Consider the following 14,981-nt stretch of genomic DNA (forward strand, 5'->3'; position numbering starts at 1 on the left):
AAATATCTCCTGCAATATCTAGTGAATATATTCTTTTTTTCTTTCTTTAATTATTTTTTAAATATGAAATTTATTGTCAAATTGGTTTCCATTATATTTCTTTTCTTGTATAAATATTCTACCTAAAATTGTTTTTCTATATTTATCCACATATGTCAGATATTCTAAAACATATATGTGTGAGAGTATTTTTAATCAAATCTCATGTTTGAATGACAGTTCTATTAAAATTCCATCTCCCCTATATTTATAAAATTTGCATTCATTTAGTTAATATTGTCACAGAAAACTCTCATGACATTATGTTTTCTATTTATTTTAATGGAAATGCCCTTTTCTCCTGTGAGCTTTTATAATTTTCATTTTGTCACTGATATTTGATAATTTTACTATGGGTGTCTAGACATGAAATGCTCCTTATCTCCTTTTTTTAACTTTGAAGTCTCACCTGTTTATTTTTTGTTCCAAGACACTTAATAATATCATGTAATCAAAGAGTTTTTAGTTCCAATATTTAAAATTTTCTTTCATTCTATAATCCTAAAACCCAGATGTTAACACTTCTACATTGTTTTTTAGTTCTCTTCACCTTTCTTATATACAATTTTTAACTTATCCTCTCTTGGTACTTCTGGGAGAATTTTTCAATCTGCAAATGTAAAATTTTCAAATTTGTTTCCCAAAGGTTAAACATTCTCTAATTACTCCCATCTATGGTGTTTTTCATTTCAGTTCTTCTTTTTCCCATTTGTATTCTGGATTTTTTTTTCCTGCTCATATATCCTAGTACATGTGTCTTTTTTACTGTGTTTAACGTATAAGTTTTATAATGATGACGATATTACTGTTCTTCAACAGTGCCAAAATATTTGCCTGTTATTGCATCTATGGTTGATCCAGCTTGTTGATTTCTTTTGAAACAAAGGTATTCCTCAGAGAGCTTATTGATTTGTTTGTAAGCTCCTATTTCTTGCGGTAAGAATTAGATAGGGACCAAAGGATACACTGTCATCTGCATTAACCCTATGGCCACAAAAAAGAACTAGGTGTGGGGCGCCTGGGTGGCTCAGTCGGTTAGGCGGCCGACTTCGCTCAGGTCATGATCTCGCGGTCCGTGAGTTCAAGCCCCACATCAGGCTCTGTGCTGACTGCTCAGAGCCTGGAGCCTGTTTCAGATTCTGTGTCTCCCTCTCTCTGACCCTCCCCTGTTCATGCTCTGTCTCTCTCTGTCTCAAAACTAAATAAACGTTAAAAAAAAAAAAAAAAAAAAAGAACTAGGTGAAAATAACTCCTGGAATAGAGAGTCCCAGGCATGGCGGGAAGGGGGCGGGGAGGATGGGGAACAGTATTTATCCTTCCTCATCTCACGCAATAACTCATTTGGATGAGGATTTACTCTCATTCTTCCAGAGACAAACAACATCAGGAAGAGGTACTTATCAGTGTTTTCAAACTATTGATGAATACTGGAAGTATATGAGAAGGTATCTCATTCAGATATTCTGATCTAATTGGCCTGGTATGTAGCTCTGTATGGAATTAAAAAAAAAAATCCAATGTACAATCAAAGTGCAAGAACCGCTGTCATAAATAGCTTCCTCAGCCTTGAGTGTAGAGAAGATTAGAGGTGGAAAACAGACTTTGCAAAGCTGGTCAACCCACAGTTTTTTTGTTTTTGTTTTCGTTTTAGCCTCTCACTTTAACCAGGCTTGTGAGTTGTTCTTATTTTCACCCTATGTATTCTAAAAACAGAAGGCTAAGATATCACTTAAAAGGACAGGTTCCTAATATCCTAAAACAAGTTAGGAGAGAAACAAGAGCAGAATTAGAAGTTTCTTCACTGTGTCATTCTCTCACAGATGGATCTAGTTTGGAGAAACTGTCTCCCAATCACATTTCAAAGAAACCATTTATCTCTCAGATTTTGGTTCAGAGTTTATCCTTATTGACATGATTTCTGTCTTTGGTTGAGGTAATTCTGACACAGGAAGTAAGCAGTTTATACTAGTTCAGAATCTATATTATAAGACCTTTAAGAACTAGGGCTAGGGTATATACATTTGCTCACAGGGATCAATAAACAAATATCAGTTGCATAAATAAGCATACTCTTTTCAACATGAAAGCTAGTTCAACTGAAGACATTAAGAAATTCACTGTCACCTCTATATTATGTGATATGAGGTATACTAGGAAGGATACCATATTAGCCTTCACTCATCAATTAGTATTAGTATAGTTAAATTAGTATTAAGTATTAATCAGTATAGTCAAAATTCATACATTAGGTATATTTTCAAATATATAAATATCTTTAGTATATGGTCTCTCTCCATATACCCACTACACTAAGAAACCATACAATAAACCAATAAACGCTGCCTAAATTACTTCTAAAGGGATTTTGTTGGCATAAACATTATGTTCGACCCAATTTCACTTCTTTTATTAGAATTTATATTTATGCATGCTTATCATTTATTTTGTGGTCTTTGATAAGTCACTTCATCATGATGGAACTCATTTTCCTTACCTGCAATTGAAAACTGGACATACTGATCTCTTTGTGACTCAAAGTGTACAATTCTTTTTTTTTTTTTTAATTCCAGTATAATTGGCATCAAAGTATACAATTCTTATAGGATTATATTATATCGAAACAAATGAAATTGCCAATATTCTACTCTCTTGTGACTTACTAATATGGCAATTAAATGTTTAACTTAATATTTTTGGCTTCCCAGTGTGGAGGTTCCTCAGAAAATTAAAAATAGACCTACCCTATGACCCAGCAATAGCACTGCTAGGAATTTATCCAAGGGACACAGGAGTACTGATGCATAGGGACACTTGTACCCCAATGTTCATAGCAGCACTCTCAACAATAGCCAAATTATGGAAAGAGCCTAAATGTCCATCAACTGATGAATGGATAAAGAAATTGTGGTTTATATACACAATGGAATACTACGTGGCAATGAGAAAAAATGAAATATGGCCTTTTGTAGCAACGTGGATGGAACTGGAGAGTGTGATGCTAAGTGAAATAAGCCATACAGAGAAAGACAGATACCATATGGTTTCACTCTTATGTGGATCCTGAGAAACTTAAGAAAAACCCATGGGGGAGGGGAACAAAAAAAAAAAAAAAAAAAGAGGTTAGAGTGGGAGAGAGCCAAAGCATAAGAGACTGTTGAGAACTGAGAACAAACTAAGGGTTGATGGGGGGTGGGAGGGAGGAGAGGGTGGGTGATGGGTACTGAGGAGGGCACGTTTTGGGATGAGCACTGGGTGTTGTATGGAAACCAATTTGACAATAAATTTCATATATAAAAAAAAATATTTTTGGCTTCCTTTTTAATGGACTTAGTCTCAGCCAGAAAGTTATAAATTTATAAGATCCTTGAAAATTTAGTGGAGTTTTTAAAGAACTGTAATCACTGGGGTATCTGGGTGAGTCAGTCTTTTAACCGTTCGACTCTTGATTTCGGTTCAGGTCATGATTTCACAGTTCGTGGGCTTGAGACACCTGTCAGGCTCTGTGCTGACAGTGTGGAGCTTCCTTGGGATTCTTTCTCTCGCCTTCTCTCTCTGCTCCTCCCCCGCTAGCATACTCTTTCCCTCTCTTTCACTAAATAAACAAACAAAAAACAAAACAAAACAAAACTGGAATCATTTGAAGTGGAAAGAGCTGAAGTAAAGAACATAGAAACATAGAACACAGAACATAGAAAACAGACGGGAAACATTTCCACCTGAAAAATTTACCAATGGCTATCTCAGAACACATAGTCACTGCTGATCACTAAGATATATGGAAATAAATCACTTTGTGATATTACCTAGGTCTTCTTCTTAAGGTGTCCCACATTCTTGACATAATGAAACTGGGTTGTTTATACAGTTACTCAAAACAGAATATAACAAGCTTTCTCATCTCCATTGTTTTCAATCTTGTGGACAAAAGGTTTATTTTTTTTAGTTTTTGCCAAAATAACCCCTTCATAATATTATTCAGTTCATATTTTGCACCCTACCACCAATGTTAAGAATAGTTGGCTAACATTCTTCACTGTCTCCTCGAAAAAATTCTATGATGATATTGGACTAGTTTGACTATTTGATTTATAGAAAACTTCAAATGGACTGGGTAATTTCATGCTCATACATAAAATTACTCAAAATAGTTTAACAGTATTTTTCATTTTTTTAAAATGTTTATTTGTTTTTGAGACAGAGAGTGAGGTAGACTGCAATTGGGGGAGGGGCAGAGACAGAAGGAGACACAGAATCTGAAGAAGGGTCCAAGCTCTGAGCTGTTAGCACAGAGCCCAACGCAGGGCTCAAGCACATGAACTATGAGATAGTGACCCAAACCGAAGTCGGATGCTTTATCATTGGATGCTTAATCGACTGAGCCACCCAGACATCCCAACAATATTTTTATACACAGAATTTTAATAGCTCTTTCAATGGAGGAAACCACATACCCATTATTTACTATCAAGCGTTTGTGTTCCTGAGAGAAATGAGGGTAGCTAATTCCCCTAAAAATGGCATATTTGTCCTTGTACTACAGAAAACATATACGTAGGAAATGTGTATTTTAAAGGTAATCTTAAACTTGAGCATTTAAAAAAATAATCATCATCTAAATTAGGGTACTTCAAATTAGTACATTTAATTATGTTTCAATAGAAAAACTTCCTTATTACAACTGAACTTGTAGGAGTGATGTGCTATTATACTCACTGATGCATATGTAAGAGGAGGCCATCTCGAGCTTCAAAAGTTATTTTCCTCTGAAAAAAGAGTTCTTGTGTGGAGCCTAGTGAAAATGTTCCTTGTATTACCCATGATGATCAGCTGGGCTACATTCCATTTTTACAGCTGTTGTTTACAGAGGTGATCTCCAGAAAACTAGACCCTTAGATTCACTTCTACTTTTATCTAACAGTGGGTTTTGAGTAGGGTCAAGAAAGCAAGTCTTGTGATGCAATGAGTTAGAGGAGCTATATATTAGCAAATGAGCATTTTACAAGGGGTGTAAATTTAAACGACCACCCGTATATTTACAGATCTTGTGTTACAAGACTGATGTGAAAATTTCACAGGATTGTTAGACATCTCTTTCTTTTTGGTTGGGTAAATGTGATAAGATATATAATTTTTAAAATATTATATGTGGTATTTGTTATTAAAGGCTGCTCCATCTAGAGGCATATATGTAACAATGTGATATATTAAATATACACACAATATACATTGTTAACATTTATATTATAGGATGGATATATTTATCTTATTCAAAATTTTTTTTTTTCATTTCTTGTTACAGGGTGGTGAATAATTGACTACCTATAGGGCTTTCTATAGAGGTATATTTCATAAATAACTACATTTCCCTAGGAAATATCCATTAAAAGCCAAATCTTACAAGTTCAACAACACTGAAGTATGATTTATAAAAATTTCATGCTCCTGGGAAGATTCTAGTATTAGATTCAAATAATCACTAAAGGGTTGTGTTACTGCATATACAATTTTAAACAAAGCAGTATCCCTATGTCTAAGAATTTCTTTTTTTTACGTAGCCACTTTCATGAATCTGCCTCCGGTGCACATGAGATGAATCTCTCTTTGATCATGAGAGTGAAATTCAATAGCCTCTGAAAATATGAGGTCTCAAACATCTACTGTTTCTTATCAGATGGATTTATTTCTTTAATCTATTTGCAATTGTTTCTTTGGGCCTTACATATAATCAACAGCAACTTTATGCTACATGAATGTTTTCTTAGGACAATCTTAATTGTCATTTAGTAATAAGGAATGGAATTTATGAAGTGACTTAAATTACCTTTCCATGAGGAAAACAAACAAAAATCCACATCAATAAAGTTCATTTAACACGTTTCAAGTAAAAATGCATAGCCATATAGGATCATTTTTTATTTATGATTCTTTGCTACCAAATTAATGTATTTTTCTGTTCAAATCATTTATTTGCTAACTGAAGGGGAAATTTTAGAGTTTAGGAAGGAAAGAAAATATATAGCGCTAACTCCTTGGGTCAGTATTTTCTGACTTGAAAAATTTCAAGAGGTTGTCCAGATACATAGAACGTACTTTTATGTGTAGCTTATATAAAGGTTTCTTCTAAGAACTAACACATTTAAAAAATAATTTGCATCCTATGTCATATAGACATGAAATTATATCTCCCCAAATTAAATTAAGTTTGAGTTGCTAGGGAAGTATAGGGGAAATTCTCCCTTTTAATATCGTTTTCCAATTTACAGTACATAATTCAGATGAGGTCACAACATCCTTTCAGTCCTTGGGCTTCTCTAAAACAGGTGTGTTATCACACAGCCCAGAACCCAAGGGCATTCATTACAAATGTAACTACCAAGATTATGTTACGACAGGCAATTCAACGGGTATATTCCAAATTGGTCCTACTAAGGCACTGCTCATGTCTTTTCATAATTATTGATTCATGCACTCTGGAATTCATAGGAAATTTTTGATAGCACATTCATTTCCAAATAATCTTACAGAAATGGTATACTATCGTGCCACTTTAAAAAAATTGCTCTAGACACTAAAATAATTACATCCGTCTCTTAGATGAAACTGCCATGGGAAACACAAGCTTTCTGGAAATTACAGGAGTTTATAATACAGAATTTCAGTGGAGACTGCAAAACTCTTTTTATATTTATTCATCAGCTGCCTCTCTTATATCTGTCAATAATGGTTTTATCCTGAAATTCACCCCTTGAACTTCACCCATCTCTCTCTTCTAGACGTTTTTTTCCTCCTCATTCATGCCTGCCTAACTGCTTCAAATCCCTGCCCTTCACCCTCCCATGTGTACCACATAGATCTCTCTACAACCTCCATTCTGTCATCCAGTTAAACCCAATATGTGCCTTCTCCTCTTACTGAGACCTAACTTCTCTGCCTCTGTGATTGATGCTGCCCTTAGTTCATTTCCTCAGGACCTTATGTCGTGAACATTATACAAAATTAGCAGCTCTGGGGGCCCTTAGGGAAAGACCTGGAGCAGTAAACCCAAAGGAGAATATGTTGCTTACAAAAATCCCAGAAGCCCACTAGGTAGTGTGCCTCTTTATTGGCTGTATTAGAAAAAAAAAATGTGATAATTTACTTTTTACCTTAGAAGGGGTACCACTGGACTTATGGAAATTTCACTGAAGCTGAAAGTCCTTGAATACTTGTCAGATTTATTTCCTACCCCTCTGACATATAGATATTTTACCAAGAATGTGAGAACAGTGACCACTATGTGTGTATGTTGTTTCTTTGGAGAATAATGACACAGATTTTGGTAGCAGAAGTGGTTCTAAAGGAAGAGGCTCTTAACGATGAGCTTTCTGAATTCTTTCAGGGTTTTCTCAAGTTCTGGAATGGTCACTCTAATCTAATTAGTTTTAAAGGCACAAATAACACTATTTCCAGTGGTAAAGGGGTCACTGACTGTCAATATCATGATGTGGCAAGAGATATTCAAACTATCACTATTGGATGTTTCTAATCATATACTTATATAAAGCAATGTTCTCGGTCACCTTATATTTGATAACAAAAATATTTTAGCTAAACTAATGAGTTTCAAGAAATTGGCTGGTTATTGCTAACCTTTCGAATTCTCTCACTTGATTGCATTCACATCACTCATAATATAATCATTAGTTACCTTCATGAAAGCTATAAATGTTGTCAGGGTTATACTCTGAAATTTACTAGGTCTCCTAAATACTGTCTGGCACTTCCATTTATGTCACAAAATTCTACTTCTTTACCTGTGAAAACTTGTCATCTCTTTGGCACAAAGTGAGAAATAGATATCCACATATCTGCATCTACACATTATATAACACATATTATATACATATTATACATTATATTATATAGACATGTATCATATATATGTTATCTATATTTGTTGTTAGTTAACAGTTAATAGTTGTTACAGAAAAAAATATCTCCATTAATTATTCCTCTTGTGTTTCCTTTCTAAGAACCCAAAATATACATTTACAAGCGCTCTCCTAAGCTTTGACTTGTCTTATTTTCAACATGCTCACAAGTATTATGTTTGGAGGATTTTTTTTTTATTTTTTAAAACTTTATTGATTTCTCTAGCTCTACACATGCATCACTTACCAAAATGGTACATTCTGAGGATCTAATGTATAATACAGTGACCACAGTTGATAACATTGTATTGTATAATTGAAAATTTCTAAGAGATTAGAACTTAAGTGCTCACCAAATAAAGTCATGAAATTATTAACTCATTGTTGAAAATTCCTTCACAGTTTACATGTATATCAAATCCTCGCAGTGAGCACTTTAACTATATTACAATTTTATTTTTCAATTATACCTTGATAAGAAAACAAAAAACAAACAACAAAAAAAAGACAAGACAATGTTTCTCTCAATTCTACTCTAAGGATGGCCTCAGTGGCAATTTTGATTCGAGTTTTTCTAACCAGGGCAGGGATCTCTGGTCCTGATTGTTCTTTTCCAAATTTGTGAAGAAATAGTAGACTCAGTTCTTTAGGCTGAAAAAAATTTTTTTAAATGTTTATTTGTTTTTGAGAGAGAGCGAGAGATACAGAACACAAGCAGGGGAGGGACAGAGAGAGAGAGAGGGAGGCAAAGAATCCAAAATAGGCTCCAGGCTCTGAGCTGTCAGCACAGAGCCCAATGCAGGGCTCAAACCCACGAACTGTGAGATCATGACCTGAGCCAAAGTTGGCACTCAACCAACCAAGCCACCCAGGTGCCCCTGGGCTTTCTTAACTATGAAATTTATTTTCCATTTTTCTAATATGCTTGGAGATTCTAACAAAAAAGATCATAACCATTTCAAAATTTTTCTGCTCATTATGGTCCCATGGAAGTACGAAATCACCATATCCTATTGGGCAAAAGCATTTTTATGTTTCCCCTCTCAACCAAAAACAAAAACAAAACAAAGAAACTAAAACAAACAAATAAACAACTATAGATAGATAGATAGATAGATAGATATAGATATATAATCTCCTTTTAAAGAGTTTATAGGTGCTTGTGACATCTAATAACAACTGTCTAAAATTCAAAATCACTCAGACTGGCCCATTTTAGTGAAGGGCCACTTTGGTGAAGAAGCCAGACATAACTGACAGTTCACAGCAGTTCACAACTCTTTGGCTTGATCTTTGGTTACTGTTTTTAACTTAAAGGATTGAGTCAACAGCCCTTACTTGTCACCAAAAATAAACTTTATAATATTTCTCCTATCTTCACACACTTTATTTAACCCAATGTCCTCTTAAGGACTGCCACGGAGCTGCCTGGGACTGATACCAACAGTCTTGGTAACATGAGTGCCTATTTCCTCCTTCCAAACTTTCTTGCCTCCTTCTCTTCTGATAGGAATACTTTCTCCACTTGAAAATATTGTACCAGCTTCTCTTTCTGGCATGAAAACTCACACGCTCTAATTCTAATCTAGACCTTAAAGAAAGATCAATAGGTACTAAGTTAGTCATTGACTTCTATAAACTCCATAAGAGGTGATTAATTTTCTCCGAAAGAAATACATCAGGAAATCATTGAAGGCAAGGAATTATCCTTGATATAGCTCTAATATTTCTTTTATTTCTAATGGAGCTACAGTAAGATTCTGTTCATATACTACACAATGTCAGGAGACACTCCATAAATTATATGGCTGGTGAACTTCTGCCACTGCTAAAGACTCAGATTTTTATAGAAAATTTGTGATTTCTCCAAACTCCATGAAAGAATCAACTTTAAACTTTTGAGAATTTTAATGGTCCCATTCTAACATTATCATAGAAACCAAATGGACTAGAGACCAAGGGAGAAATACCTAGCTATAAAGGTCTTGGACTTCAAATACTATCATGCATGTATTTTGTGCTTCAGCTCTCAAACTATGTGACTGTCAGTCGGCTATCTCCACGGTTCAGAACAGCACTGAAAATCCATGCTGGCTAAGCCAATGGAGTGTGGTAAAAAAAAAAAAAACAGACAACTACATCATAATTCTGAACTTTGACATATTTATATTTATGTATTTTTAAAAATGTATGGTTTTAAATATTCCAAGGTAAATTTTTATATTAGTACAATATGGCATATAAAATACTTATACATATGTGTGTATTGAAACTTTACTGGTAGGGCCAAATAATAAGGAAATTATATAAATGACTGGTCTAAATGACTGCTTTAACTTCACAATTCCAGAAACCTGGAAGCCTGTCCTAAGCCCCAAAAAAGGGATTTAAAATTTATTTGAGGTTTGAGAGGTTTTGAAGGAACCATCATATTGTTTTCCAGGGTGAGTGTGTGAGTTTACTAATCTCACCAGCAATGTATGAGTGATCTAGTTTCTCCACATCCTTATCAGCATTTGTTGTCAGTATTTTTTTTTTTAATTTTACCTATTCTGGTAGTTAAGTAGTGATATGTAAACAAGCAACTACCATACAACCCAGCAATTATTTTCCTGGAAATTAATTCCAGAACAATGGAAACTTAAATTCACATAAAAATCTGTATAGGAATGCTTACAGCGAATTTATTCATAATACCAAAACCTGGACACAACCCAGATATTCTTTAACATCTGTATAAACAACTCTGGTACATGTAAAAATCACAGAATATGATTCAGCAATAAATACAAAGTGGTTTGAAAAGACACAAAAACCTGTAGGAATCTCTGGAGAATTATGTTAAGTAAAAATAAACCCTAAAATGTTACATACAGTATGGTTCCATTTATATAATATTCTTGAAATGACAAAGTTATAGAAATGCATAACAAGTTTGTGGTTGCTAGCAGTTAAGAAGGTAGGTGAGAAGGAAGAAGTATGGCTATATAAATGGGCAACATGAGGAACCCAGGCACTGATAGAAATGTTCTGTATCTTGACTATATCAATGTCAATATTCTACTTGTGATATTGTCCTACAGTTTTGTGAGATGTTGCCCTTAGGGGAAAGAGAGTAAAGGGAACATGGGATTTTTCCGTATGATCTTTTACAAGTGTATGTGACTCTATAACTATCTCAAAATAAAAAGTTTGATTTAGAAAGCAATGTGTATCTTCTTTTCCTATTTTGGGTGATCCTCCAAAAATGGAAGTTAATATTTTTATTTTCTTGTATATCTTTCACTAAAGAAATGGTGCGATATGACAAAAGAAAGGGACATGTAGCCAAATGAAGATCTTTGTAAAGTTCAAAACTCCTGAAGATATTTTCCATCCTGTACCATCTTTACAGCTAATAAAACATTTTCCATACTTTGTAATTAAAATATTCCAATTGTATTTTTCACATATTTGAGCAAATGTTTATATGTCAAATGATTTTTTCGTATGTCTGAACGAATTTCAAGGTGACATTAAAAATAATAGTAATCAACTCTCCAGATTGATTGATGTCTTTTCTATAATATTTCACCTTCAAGCATTTAAATTTTTTAAATGCTTACTAAGTTGTTCTTTTAATAGTTTGTCTAAATGAGTTGACTTTTCAAATAATACAGCCTAAGGCATGGTCTTACTGTTAATTCTCTATTTCTTAATCTCTATTCTTATTTCAAGGTAAACACCCAAAAACAATGTATCTTGAATGTATCACCATATCTCTCTCCAGAATGTCAAATCAAGCATATTACATTCATTTTTATATAGCCTCAGATTTGTATAAAATTATACAGAAAAATTTATAAAAAATGCTTTTTAAAATTTTAGTTGAAACTGCTAAAAATATTCATAAAAATGTGATATGGAAAGTAATAATATGTCTTTCAAAAAGTATCTTAAAATATAAACTTAAATTTCACTCTGAAAGGTGAAGTGGACCTACTTTGCTCTTATATCTTCTGCTAAGTACAACAAAAAATGCTGAGCATTTTACATAAAATAATTTAAGAAGACTCTTAGAATAAGACAAGAGAATTGAGGAAACGGGAATAGTATAAACGAAGCCTGCTCTCTCTAGGAAAAAGAGGAACAAAAACACCAACTTAATAAGAAAGTAATATTCTTAGATGTAACAACAGGAAGAAATGATGGCCAGAGATTTAGTCAATGCAGATATAAGTACGATATCTGAACTAGAATTTAAAAGAATGATTATAAGGATACTAACTGGGCTTGAAAGATGCATAGAAGACACCAGAGCATCCCTTCCTGCAGAGAGAAAAGAACTAAAATCTAGTCAGGCCAAAATTAAAAATGCTATAACTGAGATGCAAACCCAAATGAAGGCCATAAATACAAGGATGGACAAGGCAGAGGAGTGAATGAGTGACATGGAAGATAAAATTATGGAACATGATGAAACTGAAAAGAAAAGGGAAACAAAGGTCAAGTATCACAAAAACAGACTTGTGGAACTCAGCAATTTATTAAAACATAACAGTATTTGTATCATAAGAATCCCAAAAGATGAAGAGAGAGGAAAAGGGGCAGAAGTCTGTGTGAGCAAATGTAGCTAAAAACTTCCCTAATATGGGGAAGAACATGGACATCAAAATCCAAGAAGCACAGAGAATTCCAATTAAATTCAACAACAGCTGGCCATCACCAGGGAATATTATATTCAAATTCACAAAATACATACACAAGGAAAGAATCCTGAAAGCAGAAAGTTAAAAAAAAAAAAAAAAAAGTCTGTAACCTACAAGGGAAGACAAATCAAGTTCACAGCAGATATGTCCACAGAGACTTGGCAGGCCAGAAATGAGTGGCATGATATATTCAACATGCTGAATAGGAAAACAAACAAACAAAAAAACAAAAACAAAACAAACAAACAAACAAAACTGCAGCCAGAAATACTCTATCCAGCAAGGCTGTCATTCAAAATAGGAGAGATAAAGAGTTTCCCAGACAAACAAAAACTAAACGAGTTTGTGACCAGTAAACCAGCCCTATGCAAAATTTTAAGGGGGACTCTGAGTGGATAAAAAAATAAAAGACCAAAAGCAATGAAGACTATAATAAAGGACCAAAGAGCATCACCAGAAACACCAACTCTGTAGGTAACACAATGACACTAAATTCATCTTTCAATAATTACTCTGAATGTAAATAGACTAACTTCTCCAATCAAAAGACATTGGGTATCAGAATGGATTAAAAAAATTAACATGATCCATCTATATGCTGCCTACAAGAGACTCATTTGAGAACTAAGACACCTGCAGATCGAAAGTGAGGGGATGGTAAACCATCTATCATGCTGTTGGACATCAAAAGCAAGCCAGAGTAGCCATACTTATATCAAACTAGATTGAAAAATAAATAGAAAGTAAAGACTGTAATAAGAGATGAAGAAGAGCATGTCGTAGTTGAGGAGTCTATCCACCAAGAAGATCTAACAACTGTGAATATTTATGCCCCCAACTTGAAAACACCCAAATATATAAATCAATTAATCACAAACATAAAGAAACATTTATAATAATATAATAATAGTAGGGGATTTCAACACCCCACTTACAGCAATGGACAGATCATTTAAGCCAAAAATCAACAGGGAAATAATGGCTTTGAATGACTGGAATGGATGGACTTAACATACATTCAGAACATTTCATCCTAAAGCAACAGAATACACATTCTTTTAGAGTGCACATGGAACATCCTCCAGAATAGATAACATACTGGGTCACAAATTAGCCCTCAGAAGTACAAAAAGATTGAGATCGTACCACACAGATTTTCAGATCATAACACTATGAAACTTGAAGTCAACCATACACACACAGAAAAATTGGAAAGCACTCAAATACATGGGTATTAAAGAACACGCTACTAAAGAATGAATGGGTTAACCAGGACATTAAAGAAGAAATATAAAAGTACATGGAAGCAAATGAAAATAAAAACACAACCGTCCAAAACCTCTGGGATGCAGCAAAGGCAGTCCTAAGAGGGAAGTCTATTTCAATTCAGGCCTATCTCAAGAAGCAAAAAAGGTCCCAAATACACAACCTAATCTTACATGTTAAAGAGCTAAAAAAAAGGAACAGCAAATAAAGCCTAAAGCCAGCAGAAGGGAAATAATAAATATTAGAGCAGAAATAAATGATATAGAAATAACAACAACAACAACAACAACAACAACAACAACAACAGAACAGATCAAGAAAACTAAGATCTGGTTCTTTGAAAGAATAAACAGAATTGATAAACCCCTAGCCAAACTTATCAAAAAGAAAATAGTAAGGACCCAACTAGATAAAATCACAAATGAAAGAGGAAAGAACATAACCAACATCACAGAAATACAATCATAAAGAATATATGAAAATTGTATGCCAACAAATTAGGCAATGTGGAAGAAATGGACAAATTCCTAGAAACTCCCAAACTACCAAAGCTGAAACGGGAAGAAATAGAAAATTTGAACAGGCCCATAACCACCTAAGAAACTGAATTGGTAATCACAAATCTCCTATAAATGAGAGTCCTGGGCCTGATGGCTTCTCAAGTGAATTTTACCAGACATTTAAAGAAGAGTTAATAACTATTCTTCTCAAACTGTTTCAAAAAATAGAAATAGAAAGGAAAGTTTCTAACTCATTCTACAAAGCCAGCATTACCTTCATTCCAAAACCAGACAAAGACCCCACTACAAAGGAGAATTATAGGCCAATATCCCTGATGAACATGGATGCAAAAATTATCAACAAGATACTACAAATCAAGCTCCACAGTACATTAAGAGAATTATTCATCATGACCAAGTGGGGTATATATATTCATGGGCTGCAGGGCTGTTCAATATTCACAAATCAATCAATGTGATACACCACAGTAATAAAAGAACCATTATGATCTTGTCAATAGGTGCAGAAAAAGCATTTGAAAAAATACAGTATCAATTCTTGATAAAAACCTTCAACA

Source organism: Puma concolor, chromosome A1 (genome assembly GCF_028749965.1).
Source record: "Puma concolor isolate L17-30 chromosome A1, mPumCon1.1.hap2, whole genome shotgun sequence".
Lineage (NCBI taxonomy): Eukaryota > Metazoa > Chordata > Mammalia > Carnivora > Felidae > Puma > Puma concolor.